At 43.7% G+C, this 21,097-nt stretch overlaps 1 pseudogene; it reads right to left on the bottom strand.

Moving 5' to 3' along the window:
• Positions 1 to 1,099: 1,099 nt before the first annotated feature.
• LOC104929136 (myosin heavy chain, fast skeletal muscle-like) lies at positions 1,100 to 17,980 on the bottom strand (annotated as a pseudogene).
• Between the last annotated feature and the right edge of the window lie 3,117 nt (positions 17,981 to 21,097).

Consider the following 21,097-nt stretch of genomic DNA (forward strand, 5'->3'; position numbering starts at 1 on the left):
CCAAAGTCCCAATGCGCCACCAGCTGTCCAGTGCGCATGCGCGACCGTGTGAACGTCCGGTGCAGTTTTGGAGGGAGATCTGCGCGACTAGCGGAGAAAAGGAGAGAGAAAACGGTAAATTCAGCAAAAAAGTGCCGTCACTTACTAATTTATTTATTTAGTGAATGTCAGTATGACTATTTTGCTTTTTATTTTACCGCTTAAAACTTGCTATTTTCGCTAATATTACAGAATTAGCACTACATAAACGTGCTTTATTTTAGCTAACTAGCTGGCTAGGTTAAGTTAGTAGCTTTAAATATGGGTCTTCAAGCGTGTGTATTACATTTTATTGCATGTTAAACTGAGCCTATGGAGGCCAAGTATAAATATACCGTGTTATTGTATATTTTCTAATAAGCTAGCTACCTTTCCTTGGAGGTAAATCCAAACTTGAGATGGTTTTCACCTGTAATTTATGGGTTAATTAGGCTAATGTTAGGTCAAATCAAAACAAATCAAATTAAATAAAATCAGATTTTATTTGTATAGCTCAAAGTCACAGAGTACATTTGCCTCGGAAAGGCTTTACAATCTGTACAGGGAGGAAAAACAGGAAGAGCCACAGAGGAGGGATCCCTCTCCCAGGAACAGATGTCACGTGTACAGAGCAAATCAACACAAACATATTGTAAAATTACAATAAATGATAAAATGACAATGAATTACAATGAATGATGAAATGATTACAGTAGCAGTGGAACCTGTGATAGAGATAGAGAGACACAGATGCACAGCGGCAGCAAATCATCAACATAAACTGTGATGAGATATGGTAGCAATAATGACAGTAGTAATATGTGTAGTGGACGTCGTGCAGGACCACAGCAGCAGCCACGATCCACGGGAACCTGCTGGACGATAGAGCACAGAAACTCCAGGGAAGAAGTTTAGTTAGTAACATGCATTAATTTTAGGTGTGTTACTATTTTGAGTACATAAGTGCGTTCACACTGTCAATTATGGCAAAATACAGTGTACTCTGAGTACCCGGATGCAGCACTTAAAACAGTCAAAAAGTTGAGAGCGTAACGCAGGACACTTCTCTCCCTCAGTGCTCGCCATTGTCGGCTCTGTAGCAGAAGAGGAGGGACTGCAGGCATTGAGGAAAATGGCAGCTGGGGAAGCCGCTGGACCTGAAGCAGTTGTGGTCAATACTGCAATATATAAACGTAAGTTCTTCGTACGTTTTTTATTAATATTATGGTTGCCGAATGTGGGTGCTAACGCCCCTGCAATTCAACAAAAAAGAAGAGGCAGTAAAATGTTGCGATCATCAATTCAGGTAGGTGCACGGCAACAACGCTACCCTGCTGAAATCAGCACAGTAGTCCTGGAGGTACATAGTAAGCATGGTGTACTAAGAACTAATGGAAGTATTCAAATTGAGACACAGCAAGAGTCTCTTAATCGGGAAGTTATCAAATGACCCACTGGTCAGAGCGTATTTCATCATCATCGTTATGATCATCATCATTGGAGGCCTCTCTTACCTCAGCCAGCAACTCAAAAACTGAGTGAAGATTGTTCCTCATCCAGAAAAAGTAAGTGTGAGTGAGAAGGTAAGTAATACAATATATGATTAATTAACCTTTGCATTTGAAATGAATGGACACTTATGTCACAGCTAGATTGCTAACCAGCTGCAGTCAAATGTTTCAGTAGCTAGCATATGTTGAAATGATTTTGTCATCAGCAAGGTAATTATTATTAATATATTATGACATGATTGTCATTATTCGCTATTACTGGCAATGAGAGTTACAGTAAGATGTAATATAAGATGAGTACAGTGGGCACACATGAAGAGAAGGATACATTTTGTTGTGATAATTGGGCGGGTATGCTACAAACCAAGACTACAATCTATGGAGCATAGCTGTTCACTACAGATCAGGGCATGCAAATTCAGGCTCTTGAGTTAGTTTGAAGCTTGATAATGTAATTGCTAAAAGAAGCCACTAGATGGTAGACTAGCATGTGTTACTATACCAGATACTTATCTCTTTGGGGACACAATAAGGCGAAAAGGAGCAGGCACACAGCATTTTAAGACCAATAACGATTTTATTTTTACAGCATATTCCACATCATATTATACACTTAGAAACAGCTGACCAGCCAGTGTGCTTTACTCTGCTGCCTCTTTTCCCTGAAAACACACAAAATCAGATTTGATTGGGTTAATTTGAATAAACTTTCACTGACAGTAGTGTGAGTAGCAGTGAGACATTATTTGAATTAAATTAATTTGTTTTTGACTGAACAGAATGGTTATATAGTAATGGTAATAATAATACATTTTATTTATAAGCGCTTTTCTGGCAACTCAAAGACACAAAGTCAAAGCTGCAAAACAACAGCAAACAGTACACTAAAAACACATTAGATTAAGCTAAACATTAAAGCAATTTTAAAAAGTTGTGTTTTTGTCAGAGATTTACATTTGCCATATATATTTACCTTGCCAGAGTCGCGGCTCTTTGCTCTCATTTTATTGACCTGGGTCTCTGCAATGTCAGCACGCTCCTCAGCCTCCTCCAGCTCATGTCGGATATTCCTGCACTTGGACAGGTGAACGTTGGCCTGCTCTTCCTCATACAGCATATACAGAGTTTAAAGTTATACATTTTAATGGATAATGAAAGGGGTTTGTATTGACTAGAAGGTGTGCACATGAAGGTGATCAAGCTAACTATATTAACAAGTATAACAAATTTTGCATCCTTTTATGATGATATACAGTACAGTATGTGCTTGATAGCTGATTTTGATGTAATTTGACCTTTACTATTACTTGCTTACTTACTTACTTTACTTATTTTCATTTAATTTAATGCTGTAATGTACTTACTGCATTAGTCAATTATTATAGCAGTTCAGAAGTGCAAAACAAATAAACAATCAATATTTGTGATAGCACAGTTCGATTTTATAAAATAATTCTGATATATTATCTATCGGTATCTAAGATGAATGTGTTCTCTTACCGCTTCCTTAGCCTGCCTCTTGTAGGCCTTCACTTTGAGCTGCAACTTGTCCACGAGATCCTGCAGTCGGGTAGTGGTTTTCTTGTCCTCTTCAGTCTATAATTTAGAGAAAATTTGTATTTTAAAATGTGTTCAATAATGTTATATAATGTTAGACTGATTTGTACATGGGAAATGTCTAAGTGACTGTACCTGATAGGTGAGATCCTTCACTCTCCTCTTATATTTGTGGACTCCCTTAACGGCATCTGCTCCACGTCTCTGCTCAGCCTCAACCTCTGCCTCCAGCTCATGCATCTTTAGAAAAACATAAAATGTATGAAATATTTAGAATGCACATCTTATGTATATTTTACTACATTAGTTCAATTGTGCAATTCTTAACAAAACTGTCTTACTCTCGACTCAAGTTTCTGGGGCTCCTTCTTGCCACCCTTCATGGCCAGATTCTCAGCCTCATCCAGGCGGTGCTGCAGGTACTTAACAGCAACCTCCAGGTTTTTCTTCATCCTCTCCAGGTGAGAACTAGTATCCTGCTCCTTCTACAGCTCCTCAGCCATCATAGCAGCCTAGAGAAGAAAGCATAAAATAATAATTACTAATTAATTAATTTAATATCTTGAAAAAACAGACTTTACTTAAAGTAAGAATTAAAACAAGGAAAGTTAAACCTACATCAGTGATGGCCTTTTTGGCCTTCTCCTCAGCATTCCTTGCTTCCTGAACACTGTCATCCACTTCACTCTGGATCTGGACAAGGTCAGCCTCAAGCTTCTTCTTGATGTTCATGAGGCTTGTGTTCTAAAAAGTAAAAAGATTTTAAGTTTAAGTCATCACATGCCTGATTTTCTTGTTATTTAAAAACTTCAAAGATTTTTTAATTATTGAAGGTGATATTCGTGGTATTTGGTATTTGTTCACCTGAGAGTACAGAAGTCCAACACGCTCACTGGCATCCACCTCAGTAGCTCCTGTTCAGTAACTTTGCGGCTTCTCTCTGTCTTTTCAAGGCTGATTGCACTCCATGGGCAAGAGCATTCTTGGCCTGGTGTAAGGAATAATATTCAGTGTGTACATTGTCTAATTAAACAAATCTATCAGTACATACAGTTTTCTTACCTTAACCTCTTCTTGAATCTGTCTTTTCAACTCCTCAATCTGCTGTGTGATGGCCTGTTTTCCTCTGGTCAGCTGGGAGACAAGAGCTTCTCTCTCTTCAACTTGACGGGTGAACTCACCTTGTGTGAAAGATGTCAAGAAAAGTTAGTTTGCGCCACAATTCTCAAAAACACACAACAGACTGTTCGCTAATCATTTGTAGATACCATTTTCTGTCAGGAGACATGCTCTTTGTGCACTCAAGTCATTGATTTGACGGACATTTTTTTTAATCATTTTTGGTCTTCAGTTTACTTAGCTGGTCCTCAAGAGTACGGTACATCTTTTCAAGATTTCCCTAATGATGAAAAAACAGATCAGATCAGTGATCAGATTTTATTTACAATCCTAAGTATTGTGTACCGTTGCTTTAGCAACAGCTTCCATGTTGCTGGAGAGGTCATCAATCTCCATCTTGTATTCACTCTTTTCCTTCTCAAGCCTTTGCTTGATACACTGGAGGTTGTCAATCAATGCTGCAGAGTGGATTCCTCAAGGTCACAACGGACCTTCTGTAATTCAGCTTCACGCTTCTTGTTAATCTCAATCTGGGCAGCAGTGGCCCTGCCAGCCTCCTCCAGCCTCTCACTGATCTCCTCAAGTTCCCTGGAGAGGTCAGCTCTCTGCTTCTCAACCTTGGCATGAGCTGCATGCTCAGCCTCAGTCTCTTCTTCAAGTTCCTCAACACGGGCCTGTTGAATGCAGGTGTTTTATCAGCAAATTTAAACCTTTTTTTTTTTTTTTTGTAATTCAAGTTTTTATTTCCTTTACCTCTGGTGTTTGACAGTAGAACATTTTACATTGTGAGACATCTTATACATATTACATGTAGCATCAGATGCATGACAAAACAATAATACAATAAAATACAGAGACCATATAAATGATGTTAGTGAAGTGAAATAAAGTAAAGTAAAGTATAGGGGACATATTGATGCGTTTACATAGCTGGAAAGCATACATACAGCAGATGGATACATACAACATGTTGGATATCCTCTGGAAAAGGTATTCAAGCTGTAGGATCATCAGTCAATGTGATGTGAGTCCAAAACAAGTCCCAGGCCGGTGTCTTGATCTTATTCCTGTTATTCATCCTGTTAAGCATAACTTCATATGAAGCTGTTTTGACCATGATGTTTATCCACTCTTTTAGTTCAGGGGGGTGTTTTCCACAGTTTCAATATTACCCTGGCAGCCGTTGTAGTCCCTGCCATGATTACAGAGAATTCTCCACTTGATATGTTTTATATTTGGCTTCTGTCCCCTAGTAGACACAACCTGTGAGATAACGGTATGTCACTTCCCAGCCAGTTGCTCAAATTGTTCAGGACTGCACTCCCATATACAGTGTAACAGAGTACCTATGTCTTTCTAGAAATTTCCAATACAAGTTATTGTTCATCATGTCTGTTATTGTTCATCATGCCTGTCTTTGTGGAGTCCAGTAATACCTATGTGTTATTTTGTATTGTGTAAACTTCCCTTTAGCCTCCCTAATGTATTTCCCATTGTTAGATATGATTCTCGTCCATTCCTCCTCATCCATCAGACATCCCAGATCTCTCTCCCATATTGTTTTCAGGCTCTGACAGCCATCACTGAGCAGTTGTTTGTTGTTCTATAAAATATAGGGGCTCGGTGGTGCTCCACGGGTAACGTGAAATAGTCCAGCATGTGGTTTCCATCTTCATACTGAATCTTGGATGTAATACAGTCTCTGATCTGTAGGTATTTCAAAAAATGTTCCTTACCCATAAGATTGTATTTATATCTAGGAATGACATAAACACACCTTCATATAGATCGGCTGTTACGACCATATGAAAGGGGTATGAAAGAAGTAACATAAAAAACAGATTTTAAAGGTTATTAACAAAAGTAGTTTATTAAATGAAAGTTTTAGATCGTTTTTAACAAAAGGAGGCGAGGCAAAAGGGAACTAAGGGCGAGCAAGTGCTGTTAAGCGAACAAACCAATATAACAAAAGGAGAACTCTAAACAGAGCCTATATTATCTAACTAGAAAATCAAAACGAGAAAGAAAAACCTCACTAACTAAGCTACTAGCAGATAACAAAAACACATCAAAAACAGCACCTCTAAACTAATGGGGCTAACAGAAATATACTCTAGTGTGATCAGTAAATATATATCTAAACTAATCCCTGCCCAGTCCCAACAATTCAATACACTAACCTCCACAGTTACGAATACCAACAAACGAGGCAAGCTCACAAACACCACACAAACAAGTGAAGCCGCCACGATGCTCGGGCGGCTGCGGTTTAAATCCCGGTGATGCTGCAGCGGGGGCCCTCTCATTGGCGGCGCGGAAATGATGCCGCACCAATCCTGGCCCTGCACAGTCACGGACACGTTGTTCCCGCCTCCTCCAGATAGGGCCAACCAAGGACCGGGAACCGCACCCCTGCATTTACATATGGGAAAACGCTGCACACCCACATATGAGCGGGGCGAAACGACGACAGCCGTAACATCGGCAATATGACATAGTCCATTAAAGTGCCATTCTTTCCAATATACTGATGTCTTTTCCAATACTTATAATGGGGTTATGCCACAGAGAAGAATATTTTTGTTTACAATGTGATACTATATGCATTTTCTGTATTTTGATCCAGATCTCTTTGGAGTGAGGCATAATAGGGTTCACAACATTATGTGAGGACTGGGATAATCTATCAATAGGAGTAAAAGGTGATGACAGCTTGTTTTCAATAGTAACCCACTCTAGCTGGTTGTCCTTGTTCCAGTGTTTGACTATTTTGGCCATTTCAAAGTAGATATAGTATAATCTCAGGTCTGGAAACCCCAGGCCTCCTCTGTCTCTAGGAGAGCACATTTTACTAAATTTAATTCTGGGTCTTTTCCTGTCCCATAAAAATTCTTTAATTATTGTATCATACTGTTTAAAGATCTGAGGAGATACAGTTAGTGGTAACATCATAAGCACATAATTCATTTGTGGTGAAATCACCATTTTTATCACATTGACCTTTCCCCATTATATAAGCGTTAGTTTCCCCCATTTGTCCAAATTAGTTTAAATTTTTTGAAACAGTGGTTCTAAATTTAGTGAAGGTATTTTATCCACTTCACTACTAAGTTTGATTCCCAAGTATTTCATCCCTTTTGACATCCATTTAAAGCCGAAATTTGTCAGTAAATTAGAATTGCATAGTCCAGATATAGGCATAGCCTCCAACTTTGTCCAGTTAATTTTATATTCTGATAATTTAGAGTTAGATTGTATCGTGTTCATCAGGTGTGGTATCGAGTTTAATGGGTCTTTTATCAGCATAAGAATATCGTCTGCATATAATAATAGCTTATGCGCTTTCCCTCCTCCTTCCACCCCTCTAATAGCAGCATTAGCTCTAATGGCCATAGCCAACGGTTCCAGTACAATATTAAAAAGTAATGGCGACAAAGAGCACCCCTGTCGAGTGGCTCTGGTGAGGTTAAAATAGGGTGAGATTACATTGTTTGTTATCACCGCTGCCTTAGGGGTTTTGTATATAGTTCGAATCCATTTATTAAAGGTTGGTCCTTCTCTGTCCTATTCAACCAGATTAGGTGTAGTAATCTTCTCATATGGTCGGTCGAGGACCTATTTTTCATAAATCCGACTTGGCTAGAATGTATGATGTTTGGCAAAGCTTTCTCTAGACGTGTTGCCAGAATTTTAGTTAGGATCTTACAGTCCAGGTTTATCAAACTTAAAGGTCGGTAATTAGTGGGGGTTTGTGGTATCTCTGTCTTTTTTAGGTATCACTGATATTAAGGCCTCATTAAATGTTGGGGGAAGAGTTCCTGTTTTAAAAGCTTCATTGTATATCTCTTGTAATATTGGTGCCAGGATATCTATATACTGCTTGTAATATTCCACAGGGAATCCGTCAAGGCCTAGTTACTTCCCTGATTTCATACCTGAAACTGCATTCCTGGTTTCAATCTCTGTATTTACATTGTCTAATAATTCCACCTGTTCAGGTGACAGTCTAGGCAGATTAACTTTAGAGAAAAATTCCATCAAATATTCTTGTGTGGGGTTGATGTCTGATGTATTTAGTTCTTTGTAGAACTGTTGAAAGACCTCATTTATTTCTTTTGTTGAGGAAACTATTTTATCTCCCTTCTTAATCGCAGGTATTACACTGTAGGAGTTTTGTTGTTTTAGTTGTCTAGCAAGCAGCTTGCCTGCCTTTCTTTCCCTTCATAGAAATTTGTCCCCAGCCTAAATAAAGCATACTCCACTTTTTTATTATAAATTTCTTGAAGTTGAAACTTAAGCTTACATATATCTTGATATAATTTATCTGAGATGTTTTTTCTATTTCCCGACTTTTAATTTCAGATTCCAACTCCTTTATTCTCTTCATATCCTCTTTTTAATTTTTGGGTGAATGTGCTATGATTTCTCCCCTAAAGTGTGCTTTTGATGCTTCCCATTCCATCGTTTTTGAGGTTGCACTGCTAGCATTCATTTCAAAAAATGATATGAGATCGTCCTTCAGAGACAGGTTGAAGGATTCATCCTGTAATAGAGATGTATTCATCCTCCATCTACCTTTTTTCTCATTGTCCGTATTTATGTCAATGCTAAGCTCAACTGCAGCATGATCTGAGAGAGCCATTGCTTTAATCCTGCAATTAACAACTTGTTTTATTATAGTATTTACTATCAAAAACATGTCAATCCTGAAATAGTATTGGTGGCAGTGTGAATAAAAGGTATATTCTCTGTCACTGTGGTTTATCGGGCGCCATGTGTCCACCAATCCCATATCCTCAATGATCATATGTATCGCAGCTCTATCCTTAGACATTATTGGACCACTAAATTTGCTCCTATCCAAAAAGGGATCTGAAAATTTGTTGAAATCTCCTGCTAATATTATCTGGCCCTCTGTTTCACCCAGGGTCTTGTTTACTTCATGGAAAAAGTTTGGATCTCCCTTGTTTGGAGCATAAATGTTGCAAAGAGTCATCTTAGTCCCATTTATCAGTGCCTGTACACATATCATTCTACCCTCCTCATTTTTAACCTCGAGTAAAGTGAAACTTGAGTTTTTATTCACCCATATGATTACTCCGTTCCGTTTGCTAGAAAAAGAACTATGAAAGATACGTCCAACCCAGCTCCGTTTCAGTTTGAGTGCTTCTTCTTTTACAAAATGTGTTTCTTTTAGATAGGTCAATACCTTCCCTCTTTTTACAGGATTTCCACACCCATTGATGTTCCAGCTTATGCATGTGACATAATTTCTAGTCATATTTTAGTCTAAAAGAAAAAATGTTTCTGGTCTATATTGAAAATGTTTCTGATTTATATTTGCAATGTCCCCTATTGATGCATCATCAAATCTCAACATCTCACTTCTCTCTTCATCAGTTTTGTCTGTCATCACCAGGTGCAACTTTACAAAAACCATCTTATGAACAACGCTGTAAACTTTAACACTCTCATAAAAGAAAAAGAAAAAATACACAAAACAAAACTTAAACCAGTTAACTGGGGCCCCTGGCTTTTCTCCAGCCATGCTAAAACAAAAGAAAAACAAAACAAGAAAGAAAAACAATGGACGTTTTGGTGTGTGGGTAATTACACCTCTGGCCAGTCTGGCTTTCCGCTCAGGCGGTACAGGATCAGACCCAGACCCTCACCGATGTCTGTTCCACACTGTCCACTTTTAGATCAGTCTATTTCCCACTGTCCATGTCATCTTTCATTGTGCTTTTAAGCGTTCATGCTTACTCATCTGAGTTGCAGTTCATTTAGATGAATTTCTCTGCCTCCTTGGTGCTCGGGAAGCTCCGGTTTTTCCAAGTGAATCATAGAGTTGCCGGGTGCGCCAGCGTGTATCTCACATTGAGCTGCTGTAGTGTTTTCTTCGCGGCCGTGAAGGTTTTTCTCTTTTCGGCTAGTTCCCTCAACATGTCTGGAAACACGGAGAGTCTCACTCCTTCCCAATCAAGCCCTCGCTTTGTGACAGCTTTCAGAACTTTTTCCCTCGCTGACTGGCATAGAAATCTGACCAGCACCAGTCTGGGTGGCTGGTCCTCGTTGGGAACGGGGGCTAGTGCTCGGTGTGCCCACTCTATTTCAAATTCACCCTCGACATCGAGACCGAGACAGTCTCTCAGCATTTTCTTCACGCATTCTTCCATTGTGCCGTTCATCCTGTATGTTTCTTTCAGCCCCAGCAGTCTCACATTGTTTCTCTTGCTATGATTTTCAAGCATGTGGATGCGACCCCTTCTCTCAGCGTGTTCTCCCGTCATTTACAAGCCGGTCAATCGTGTCCTCCAAGTGGGAAATCCGCCCCTCCACCTCCTTGAGCCTTTTTTGAATGCCGCACACAGTGTTTTTTAACTTGTTTGTTGTTTCTTTGATGGTTATTATGTCTGCTGCCACTCCCTGTAGCGTATTACTCATCTTGGAAATTTCGGCAAACAAATTCTCCAGGTTTGCAGTTTTATCAGCAGGTTGTTTTACTTGCTGCACTGGCAACGTAGGGTCTGCAGTTACCTTTACTTCAGACTGGGTTTATTTATGGTAGCCATGCGGGACGTGTCTTTGAAGTACTTTGATGTGGTTGCCATTGGGGTAAAAAAAAACACTGGTTTGTTCAGACAAAAATCGTGAACACCAAGGAATATCATTTTGTGAAAAAGTTGTGGATTTTCATGCAGTAAAATATTGAAAATATCGGTGGGTGAACGGAGCTCCTCTACTGCACCGCCATCTTGCTCGGCGTACCCACGTGACTCCAAATTTGAACTCTTAATAATAATACATAAAATAGGAAATGTATGAAGTAATGTTTTATGAAAATAAAGTAATGTATAAAGTAATGTTTTATGAAAAGCGATGTCCCCTGGAGCTCCTTGATCTTCTGAAGCTGAGCACCCAATGACTGCTCATTCTGTCACAGGCAGTCCCCGCTCCGCCTACTCCAGTCTCCGAGTTTCCCGCCTTGTGTTGTCCCCCTAATCACCTTTACCTGTGTGTTTAAACCCTTTGTTTCCCCTTCCCCAGTGCCAGATTGTCAGTGTACCATGTGTCCTACTTTCCAGCGTTTTTCTAGTGTGCTTTTCGGTTTCGACCTTTGCCTGTCTTTGGACCCTGCTTTTGCCTTATCCCTTTGAATTGTTTGCCTGCCTTACCTGAGTGATTTCCCGTGTACGGAACCTTTGCCTGTTAGTAAAGACTGGTTACCTCCTGTATCGGCCTCCCGAGTCGTGCAGTTGAGTCCTGTGTCCGTGCCTTGTAACACATCCTCAATCTTGCTCAGGAGCTGACTAAATTCAAAGTCCTTTCTGTGAGAATAACAGAAAAGGTACATAGAAAGAGTTCATTCAGTTCAGCATAATTTTAAAAAGGATGGTTGTTGTTCTTGTCAGACTGCTGCTTGTAATTCTCAAGATCCATGATGGATTCCTGGGCCAGTTTTAGATCACCCCCATCTTCCTCTTTGCTCTCTCAAGGTCCAAACGCAACCTCTTCTCTTGCTCCAGAGAACCCTCAAGCTGAACATTAAAAGTATTAATTATGATGTTCAAGTGGAATCATGCTTTGCCAATCCAAGTGGCTTTGTAAACTTACATCATCCACTTGCTGCTCAAGCTTAGTCTTGGCCTTGGTCAGAGTGTTGACTTCCGCAGCCTGCATGTCATCAAGAGTCTGCTGGTGAGCCTCCTGAAGGGCTTTCTTTCTTTTGGTCAGCTTAACAATTCCCTCATCTTGTGAAGCAATTTCCTCAGTCAGGCTCTTCACCTAGCTTTACAAAAAGATGTTTTCACATAGTAATTATTAAATGTTACTTAAATTTCTAAATATATTGACATTTCCAAACCTTGTTCTCAGTGGCATGTTTCTCCTTCTCCACTTTGGCCAAGGTAAGCTCCAGATCATCAATATCCTTCTTCAGCTTAAAGCATTCATCCTCCAGCTTTCTCTTCTTAGCAGTGAGCTCTGCATTGATTTCCTCTTCATCCTCCAGTCTCTCAGATGTCTCTTTGAGTGTGGCCTCCAGCTGAATCTTACTCTTGATAAGTCCTTCACATCTTTCCTCAGCATCTGACAGATTTTCAGCTTTCTAGTTCATGATGAAAATAGACCTTGACAAAAAACAAACAAACATACAAATAAAACAAACAAAAAGAAACACTGAAAAATGTACTTACAGATGCTACTTGCAGCTGCAGATAATTTTTCTCCTGCACAATGGACACCATCTTCTCCTCCAGTTCGTTCTTCTTGGCCAGGGCGGCAGCCAAGTCTGTTTTCATCTTCTCATAGTTGTCCTTCATGTTAGCCAGCTCCTTCTCAGTTTCAACACTCTTCAGCATAGGCTTGATCTTGTACTACATCTTCATGCATGGCCAGTTTTTTTTACATTTGTGAATGATCAGACGTTGTACTGGATGGTATAGATGGCTTCCCTGTAGAGAAGGTCCAGCATTGTCTATAACATTCCCTGTATGTCATGGACAATGCTGGATTTTTCATTCTATCTCTCAGAATTTACTATTTTCAACATGCCTCTTGGCCATCATCTCCACAAACTCCTTTCTCATGATATAACCACGACAAAACGCCTGAGTCATGGTGACCAGAGTTGACAGTTTTTCATCTCTCATCTCTTCAAGGGTATCCGGCAGACCAGCCTTGAAGAACACCTGGACAAACAAGTAAAAGCAAATGTAGGATGATGAGAGTGAATCCTTCCCAGCCTGTAAAACAAACAAACAAAAACCCCCACCTACCCCTCATGGTTAGGGTTACCTGTTGACCACTCTGCTTTTTTACTAACATTGGATGACTTGTTCATCCTTCCCATGGTCTGGGCACGAAATTCATGTTAAGTAGTTTTTGAGATGTCCTGATTTTGTATTATTACACATATTTCTAATACATATATTACATTAAAAATAGCAGAAAAACACATTGGACTGAAAAACATATCATAGCTGGTAAGTAAATCATGTTGCTTACCTTGGTGTGTCAAAATCTGTACTCGTCATGAGCAACATCAATTGACCCAAGCAGCTTTTCTGAAGCCTTCTTGTAGTCCATGAACTGGCCCTCAGGGATGACATTCAGCACCTTGTACCTTTTGTGAGAGAGTTAATAGTCCATGTGTGCATCATTCTCATTGCGCCAATCCTGATTGGCCGGTGAAACGTGTCTGTCCGCTCCCGGTAGTACCACCTACCTTAAATAGCCCATGCGGACGGTACCACATCATTCAAACACCTCTTCTCACTCGGAGCGTATCTCGCGTCCTTGGCTAGCTAGCTAAACTGTTCACAGACGGATCTTATTTAGCTTCTGTCACCGGGCGCTACCTAGCCTTGGAGAATTTCTGTTTCTTCGGTCACACCAGATCGAACTCGGTGCTTTCCTCGCCCCACCACGGCCAGGTCAGCACTGTTCTCGACGCCTCACCATGGCTGTTCGAGTACCGAGCATTAGCACACCAGCTAATCTCTCGGTTTCTTCAGAGTTAGCACACCAGGTAACTTCCTTGACTCCTTGCCTGCACACCAGCTCGCAAGGAATGGAGGCTAAAACCCCTTACACCAGAGGGCACGGAGACTCTGGGGCCCGTCCCTGTTGCTGTGGGAACAAGATATCGAGCAGAGATCCACACCAGGTCTGCTCGAGCTGCCTGGGGCTGCAACATGCCCAGCTAGCTATCGAAGTCCCCGGCTGGTGTCAGCACTGTGCGGTGTTCACGAACAAGAGTCTCCGCAGACGGCTAGCCCACCAGGCTAGCTTGTCTGGACATGACCCCTATCTCCCTTCAGACGGCGCAGCCGTCGAGGACGGAACCGGAAGCTAGCGCCAGCTGGGGCTCCCAGCTTGAGCTAGCCGCGGACCCCCCGCATGAGGAAGATGTCCTGGTACTGGACTATGGGGAAGATGAAGTTGACGCCTTGGGCCTCCTCGTATCAGAGGATGAGGACGAGGACGACATCTTCATGACGCCGGCCCGGGCTACCCAGCCTGCGGCCTCCGTCGCCTCTCGGGATGGAGATGAGGGCAGCACACCAGCTTCTCCTCTCCCTTCTCCCCGTCTTCCCAGAGCTGCTGGATGAGGTGTCGTGCTCATGGAGAGACTGCCCTTACAGCAGCAGGAGCCTGATCCTCGGGGCCTCATCCCTCGACTGTGAGGCGATGGAGAGCCTGGATCTGCTCCGCATGCCTCCGATGGAGCCACTCGTTGCGGCCCACCTTCACCCGTGGCCGTCAGCGGTGTCCTCCAGGAGCCCCAGTCTGCCGTCCAAGTCTGACCATTTTCAGTCGGCCCTGACTGAAAAGGCGTATAAGATGGTGGCGCTTTCGGCCAGAGCGCTCAATGTCCTTTCCCTGCTCACGGCTTATCAGGCTGACTTATGTGAGGATTTTGTGCAAACTCAGGACCCAGCTGCGTGGGAGGAGATACCGGTCATCACCGACCTGTGTCTCCGTGTCCAACGCTGTGCGGTCCAGGTCACGGGAAAAGCGCTGGGGACTATGGTTCTGCAGGAACGAGCGCGGTGGCTCAACCTCACCAACCTGTCAGACAGAGAGAAGGAGGACGTCCTGGACATGCCCATTGTCCCGGAGGGGTTTTTTGGCTCCGCGTTGGACCGTGCCAGAGCGAACCGGGAGAAGCGGACATTTGAAGGCGGAGGGTTCAGCAGTTTCTCTCTCATGTCCACAAGCACGCACGTTCACACAAATAAAATGTGTCCTGCTGTTGCATCCAGGCCGATGGCCAAGGGCGCAGCTAACAAAAGCCAAATGTGTCAAAATAAACAGCGCGGTGGCGGCACCCACTGTCCCCCCTCGGCAGAAAGCCACAGCTTTCCCCAGGGCAGGGGCTGTGTGGGCTCCGTCGCTACGCTGTCCTCCCGGGCAGAAATGCTCAGCGGCACCCGGGGGCCATGTCACTATTCCGCCAAGAGAGGGCACCTCTGCACCGCGGTTGGGACCTCTCACGTTGGGGGGGCGGCGGTGTGTGTCCACTCTCTCCCCCAGATGGGAGAGATGGGCTGCGCTCCCAGCTCCGCCCTGGGTGTTAAAGACGATTTCGCGAGGATACAGGCTGCAGTTCACCGCTGTTCCCCCGTGATTTGCCAGATTAATACACACCCAGGCTCAGGGACAGTCAGCTCGTGTTTTACAGGAGGAAATCCTCTCACTGTTAAACAAAGGAGCAATCTGTGTCGTACCTCCCGCACAGTGTCAGAGCGTTTTTTTACTCCAGGTATTTTCTGGTCCCCAAACGGGGGGGGGGTATTCACCCTATCCTGGATCTACGTGCTCTGAACAAATATCTCAGGAAATACAAGTTCAGGATGCTAACGCACGTATCCCTGCTGCGCCTTGTGGACAGAGCGATTGGTTCACTTCTGTTGATCTGAAATACGTGTATTTCCACATCCCGATCTATCCTCCCCACAGAAAGTATCTGAGATTTGCTTTCCAGGGGATCTGTTACGAGTACCGCATGCTCCCTTTCGTTCTGTCTTTAAGCCCGAGGGTGTTTGTGCGGTGCACGGAAGCGGCAATAGCCCCGCTGAGACGGCAGGGCATCCGCTTGGCCACATATCTGGACGATTGGCTGCTGTTGGCACAATCGGAGCAGGAGGCCAGGGCGCACACGTGTATTCTCTTACGACACCTAGTCGATCTGGGTTTCGTGATAAACACGGAAAAGAGCATGCTGTCTCCGGCACAGGGCGTAATCTTTCTGGGATTATCCCTGGATTCGGTGACTTTCACAGCGCGCCTCTCGGCGGACCGAGTGAAAGCTTTCAGGGCATGTCTCGCGCTTTTTCATCCGGGCAAATCTGTTCAATTCAGATTGTGTCTTCGGTTACTCAGGCTGATGGCCTCTGCCATTCTTGTAGTCCATCTCGGCCGCCTCCGCATGAGGGAATTTCAGTTTTGGGTGGCCTCATGCTGGCTGGATCCCGTGCGTCATGGCGCACGGAGAGGGCGTCTTTACGCATTCCCTCCCCTGGCCTTGATACCCCCCACTCTGTCCAGAGTGAGGGAGCACGGCCACGCACTGAATTTGATAGCACCGTGGGATCTGGCTGTGGTTCTGGAGGGGCTTAAGGGCCCTCCTTTTGAGCCACTGGAGGGAGCCGACTTGAAACACGTGTCTCTCAAGACAGTGTTGTTGCTGGCTCTGGCTTCGGCTAAACGGGTTAGTGACATCCATGCGCTTTCGGTGCATCCCTCATGCGCCCAGGTCTTCCCGGGGGATGTAAGGATGATTTTGAAGCCCAACCCGGCTTTTGTGCCTAAGGTGGTGGGCTCATGTTCTCCTATTGACCTTGTGGCTTTTGCTACCTCACCGGGTGAGCAGTTGTCGCATGCGTTATGTCCAGTCCATGCTTTTCTATATGCTGGACGTTTCCGCTCCGTGCGTGGCACGAGCGGTTTTGCTGTCCTGATAGGAACAGAGTACTTTTCCCTGTGGGTTGGTGGATGCTAGATAAGCTTGTCTGGCAATACGATAGCAACCACATCCCATAGTGAGACATCGAGCGAAATATTATGAAAGAGAACTTTAGGTTATTTACATAACCCCGGTTCTCTGAGTAATATGAGTGAGATGTCTCACCAGACAACCCTTCTTGCTTGGGCGAGTGAGAAGAGGTGTTTATCTTGAATGACGTGGTACCTTCCGCATGGGCTATTTAAGGTAGGTGGTACTACCGGGAGCGGACGGACACGTTTCACCAGCCAATCAGGATTGGCGTAATGAGATTAATGCTTCTGAGGTCTGCAGCGGGGGCGTGCATCCCATAGTGAGAACCGGGGTTATGTAAATAACCTAAAGTTTTGGGGTGATTCCTAGACATTGTTTGGTTGCTCAATTAGCAAGTCCACACTGCCCCAATGTGTATTACCTTGATCAAGGGACCTGATCAAGGGACCAGCTCAGTAGGGGTTACAGGCTAGGCCCAGACGCCCAGTGTGTCAGTATACATTTTCTTCATCAATGGACACCAATGTAGTATTGCCTTGCTTGTTTAGTGTCCATTTGTTTGTTATGTAATGATGTACCAATAAGCATGAACTGAAATGCGTTGTCAGAGACAGAGAAGATGTGGGGTGGAGCCTCCTTACGCTTCTTGCCTCTGTAGGCACTTACAACCTCAGCATCTTACACTGGGAGCCACTTGTAGGGGTTCACAGTGGCACAGAATAACCCAGAGTAGATCTGAAAGGGATCATAAAGATTCAAGAGTTAACTCTGTTTTCCTATATTTAGCCATTTAAAATATTTGTCTTTTTTAATTCAGCAGATTACTCAGCAGTTTTACGTAGATCATCCATGCTGCATAACGCTCTTTAACGTTTTTCAACACAGAGGCTTCATTGATATGGGTCATCATGGCCATGTCCTCAATTTTATCGTATTTGGGGGGGTTCATTGGAGAGATGTCATCTTTTTTAACTGTCCTCTCCTGGAACAGGACATTTGTCTCAGTGAGAATTGATCATATTGAATTTCCATTTGAGTTTGATTTAATGATACCAAACCTTCATACCATCCTGAGTGTCCAGGACTTTGACAGTGACTTTGCCACCATCTTTCTTGATGATTATTGCCTTCAAGTACAGCTCCTTAGCACCGGCCACATAGCAGGCAGCCTTGGCATCAAAAGGTTTGCTTTGAGCTTCAATTCCTTCCCTCTCTGGTTTACAAGGTAAATGGCAGCTTTGCCGTAAACGGCCATAACCGTGTCTGTACTCATGGTGCCGGCTTGTCTTGTGTGTTGTAAAATCAGAAAGGGTTGTATGGTTGCATTGTAACTTTGGTTCTTTGAGTGTATAGACTATCTCTCCGCTCTATACATGAATATGTAACGCTTGTAGTGAGAATAAATACTCAAATGTAGTTTTGTCAGTCTGCGAATGTATGATTGCAGAAATACAGGGACTGAGAAATAGTATGCATGTGTATTCAACAGTGATAAAGAAAAATAAATATATTAAAGTTTTCCTTATCTGACCCCCTCTCTGTCAAGTGCATTTACCAGTCCTGTTTAAAACATTTAGTTGATTAGAAAATGTTTAAAAACACAAATTAAATTAAACGTTTCCATTGACATTCTGATCGTAGATTGACTGGTAAATCGAGAGCTTCAGACCGGTGCAGAGTCCACATCACTGCAGAAGCTGCACCAATCCGCCGGTTAATTCCCTCACTCGTAAAGAAGACCCCGAGATACTTGAATCCTCCACTTGAGGCAGGATCTCATCCCCGACCCGGAGGCTGTACTCCACCCTTTTCTGGGAACCATGGCCTCGGATTTGGAGGTGCTGATTCTCATCCCAGCCGCTTCACACTCGGCTGCGAACCGTTCCAGAGAGAGCTGAAGATCACGCTCCGATGAAGCCAACAGGACCAGATCGTCCGCAAAAAGCAGCAACCCAATCCTGAGGCCACCAAACCGAAGCCCCTCAACACCCTGGCTGCACCTAGAAATTCTGTCCATAAAGGTTATGAACAGAACCGGTGACAAAGGGCAGCCCTGGCGAAGTCTAACTTCCACTGGAAACAAGTCTGACTTACTGACCAAGCTCTGGCACCGGGAGTACAGGGACCGGATGGCCCGTATTAGTGGGTCCGGAATCCCATACTCCCGGAGCACCCCCCACAGGACTCCCCGAGGGACACGGTCGAACGCCTTCTCCAAGTCCACAAAGCACATGTAGACTGGTTGGGGGAACTCCCATGCACCCTCCAGGACCGCGCTAAAGGTATAGAGCTGGTCCACAGTTCCACGACCAGGACGAAAACCACACTGCTCCTCCTGAATCTGAGGTTCGACAATCTTGCGGACCCTCCTCTCCAGGACCCCTGAAAAGACCTTCCCGGGGAGGCTGAGGAGTCTGATCCCACTATAGTTGGAGCACACCCTCCGGTCCCCCAGTCCAGGGGCACTGCCCCCGATGTCCACGCGATGTTGCAGAGACGTGTCAACCAAGACAGCCCCACAACATCCAGAGCCTTAAGGAACTCCGAGGGGACCTCATCCACCCCTGGGGCCTTGCCACCGAGGAGCTTTTTGACTACCTCGGTGATCTCAGCCCCCGAGATAGGTATCCCTCACCACCGGTGTCCACCAGCGGGTTAGGGGGCCGCCGCCGCGACAGGCACCGACCACCTTACGGCCACAGCTCCAGTCAGCTGCCTTGACAATGGAGGCCCGGAACAAGGTCCACTCGGACTCAATGTCCCCCGCCTCCCCCGGGACATGGGTGAAGCTCTCCCTGAGGTGCGAAGCTCTTTCTGACAGGAGATTCAGCCAGACGTTCCCAGCAAACCCACACAGAACGTTTGGACCTGCCAGGTCTGACTGCCATCCTCCCCCACCACCGGAGCCAACTCACCACCAGGTGGTGATCAGTTGACAGTTCCGCCCCTCTCTTCACCCAAGTGTCCAAAACATGTCGCCGAAAGTCCGACGACATGACCACAAAGTCAATCATCGAACCGCGGCGAAGGGCGTCCTGGTGCCAAGTGCACATATGGACACCCTCATGTTTGAACATGGTTTTCGTTATGGACAATCCATGACGAGCACAGAAGTCCAATAACAGAACACCGCTCGGGTTCAGATCAGGGGGGCCGTTCCTCTCAATCACGCCCCTCTAAAGACTCCAAAAAGTGTGGGTACTCCGAACTGCCGTTCGGTGCATAGGCACAGACGCCAGTCAGGACCCGTCCCCCCACCCGAAGGCGAAGTGAGGCTACCCTCTCGTCCACCGGGGTGAACCCCAATGTACAGGCACCGAGCCGGGGGAAAACAAGCATTCCCACCCCCGCTCTGCGCTTTGTCTGGTCCCTCACCTAGAACCTGATTGCCATGGGTGACCCTACCAGGGCCATGAAGCCCCCGACAACATAGCTACTGGTATCATTGGAACACGCAAACCCCTTCACTGCAGTAAGGTGGCAGCTCCAGGAGGGGACATTCTGATCATTAACATAATTTCTTAAATTAATATTACATTCAAGAGGCTAGCTATATTTCAAAATGCTGCATTAAATGGGCCATGTCTTGTAAAGAGGTCACACTGCATGACTTTGATATAAAGAAATTGAAACCAGTTATAATATGACAAAATATTTATTCATCACTTAAATGCAGGACAAGAACAGGTAACATACAATGCGGCAAAACTGAAATACAGCTTAAGAAAAAAGAATAAAACATTCAATTTTTTAGTAAAATATAGACTTAAAAATTAAATCTAAAGGTAAATTTTTTTTGCTTACCGTTACCACCTTCAATGTATTGTAGAATTGTTTGATCAGAAAGCTACTGTCATTAAGGTAATAATAATAATAATAATAATAATAATAATAATAATAATAATAATAATTCAAAACAGTAAAATGATTTATCCTTCTCGGTTAGTCCTCTTTCTAGACTACTCCTTTTTTATCTGGGAGAAGAACAGTGTCAGTATGTTGCCACTATGTTTTCTTGATAATGAACTTTCTCAAATGTTGTCTCACTGCCGGTGATTACAGATTGGGGGCACACTTAATAGTTTTCACACCACATACCTGAAATATTATGGATGATATACATTTTACATGCATTTTTGGTTATTGGTGAATTAGAAACAGCTTTTATGTGAACCTAAAAATACACTAAGCAGCATAATTTATGCTGCAGCCACACATTCTAATAAAGATTGTAGAATTAAGTTTAGCTGTCTCACATATGATCCAAATATCACAATTCCTTTCTCTTGGAAGACACAATGACTTCAAAATAATACAGACAGGAATTGATGATAAAATAGTATTTTATTGTAGTTTATTTCACATCATATTATATGAGTGGAATCAAACC

The sequence above is a fragment of the Larimichthys crocea genome, chromosome XXI (genome assembly GCF_000972845.2).
Source record: "Larimichthys crocea isolate SSNF chromosome XXI, L_crocea_2.0, whole genome shotgun sequence".
NCBI lineage: Eukaryota > Metazoa > Chordata > Actinopteri > Sciaenidae > Larimichthys > Larimichthys crocea.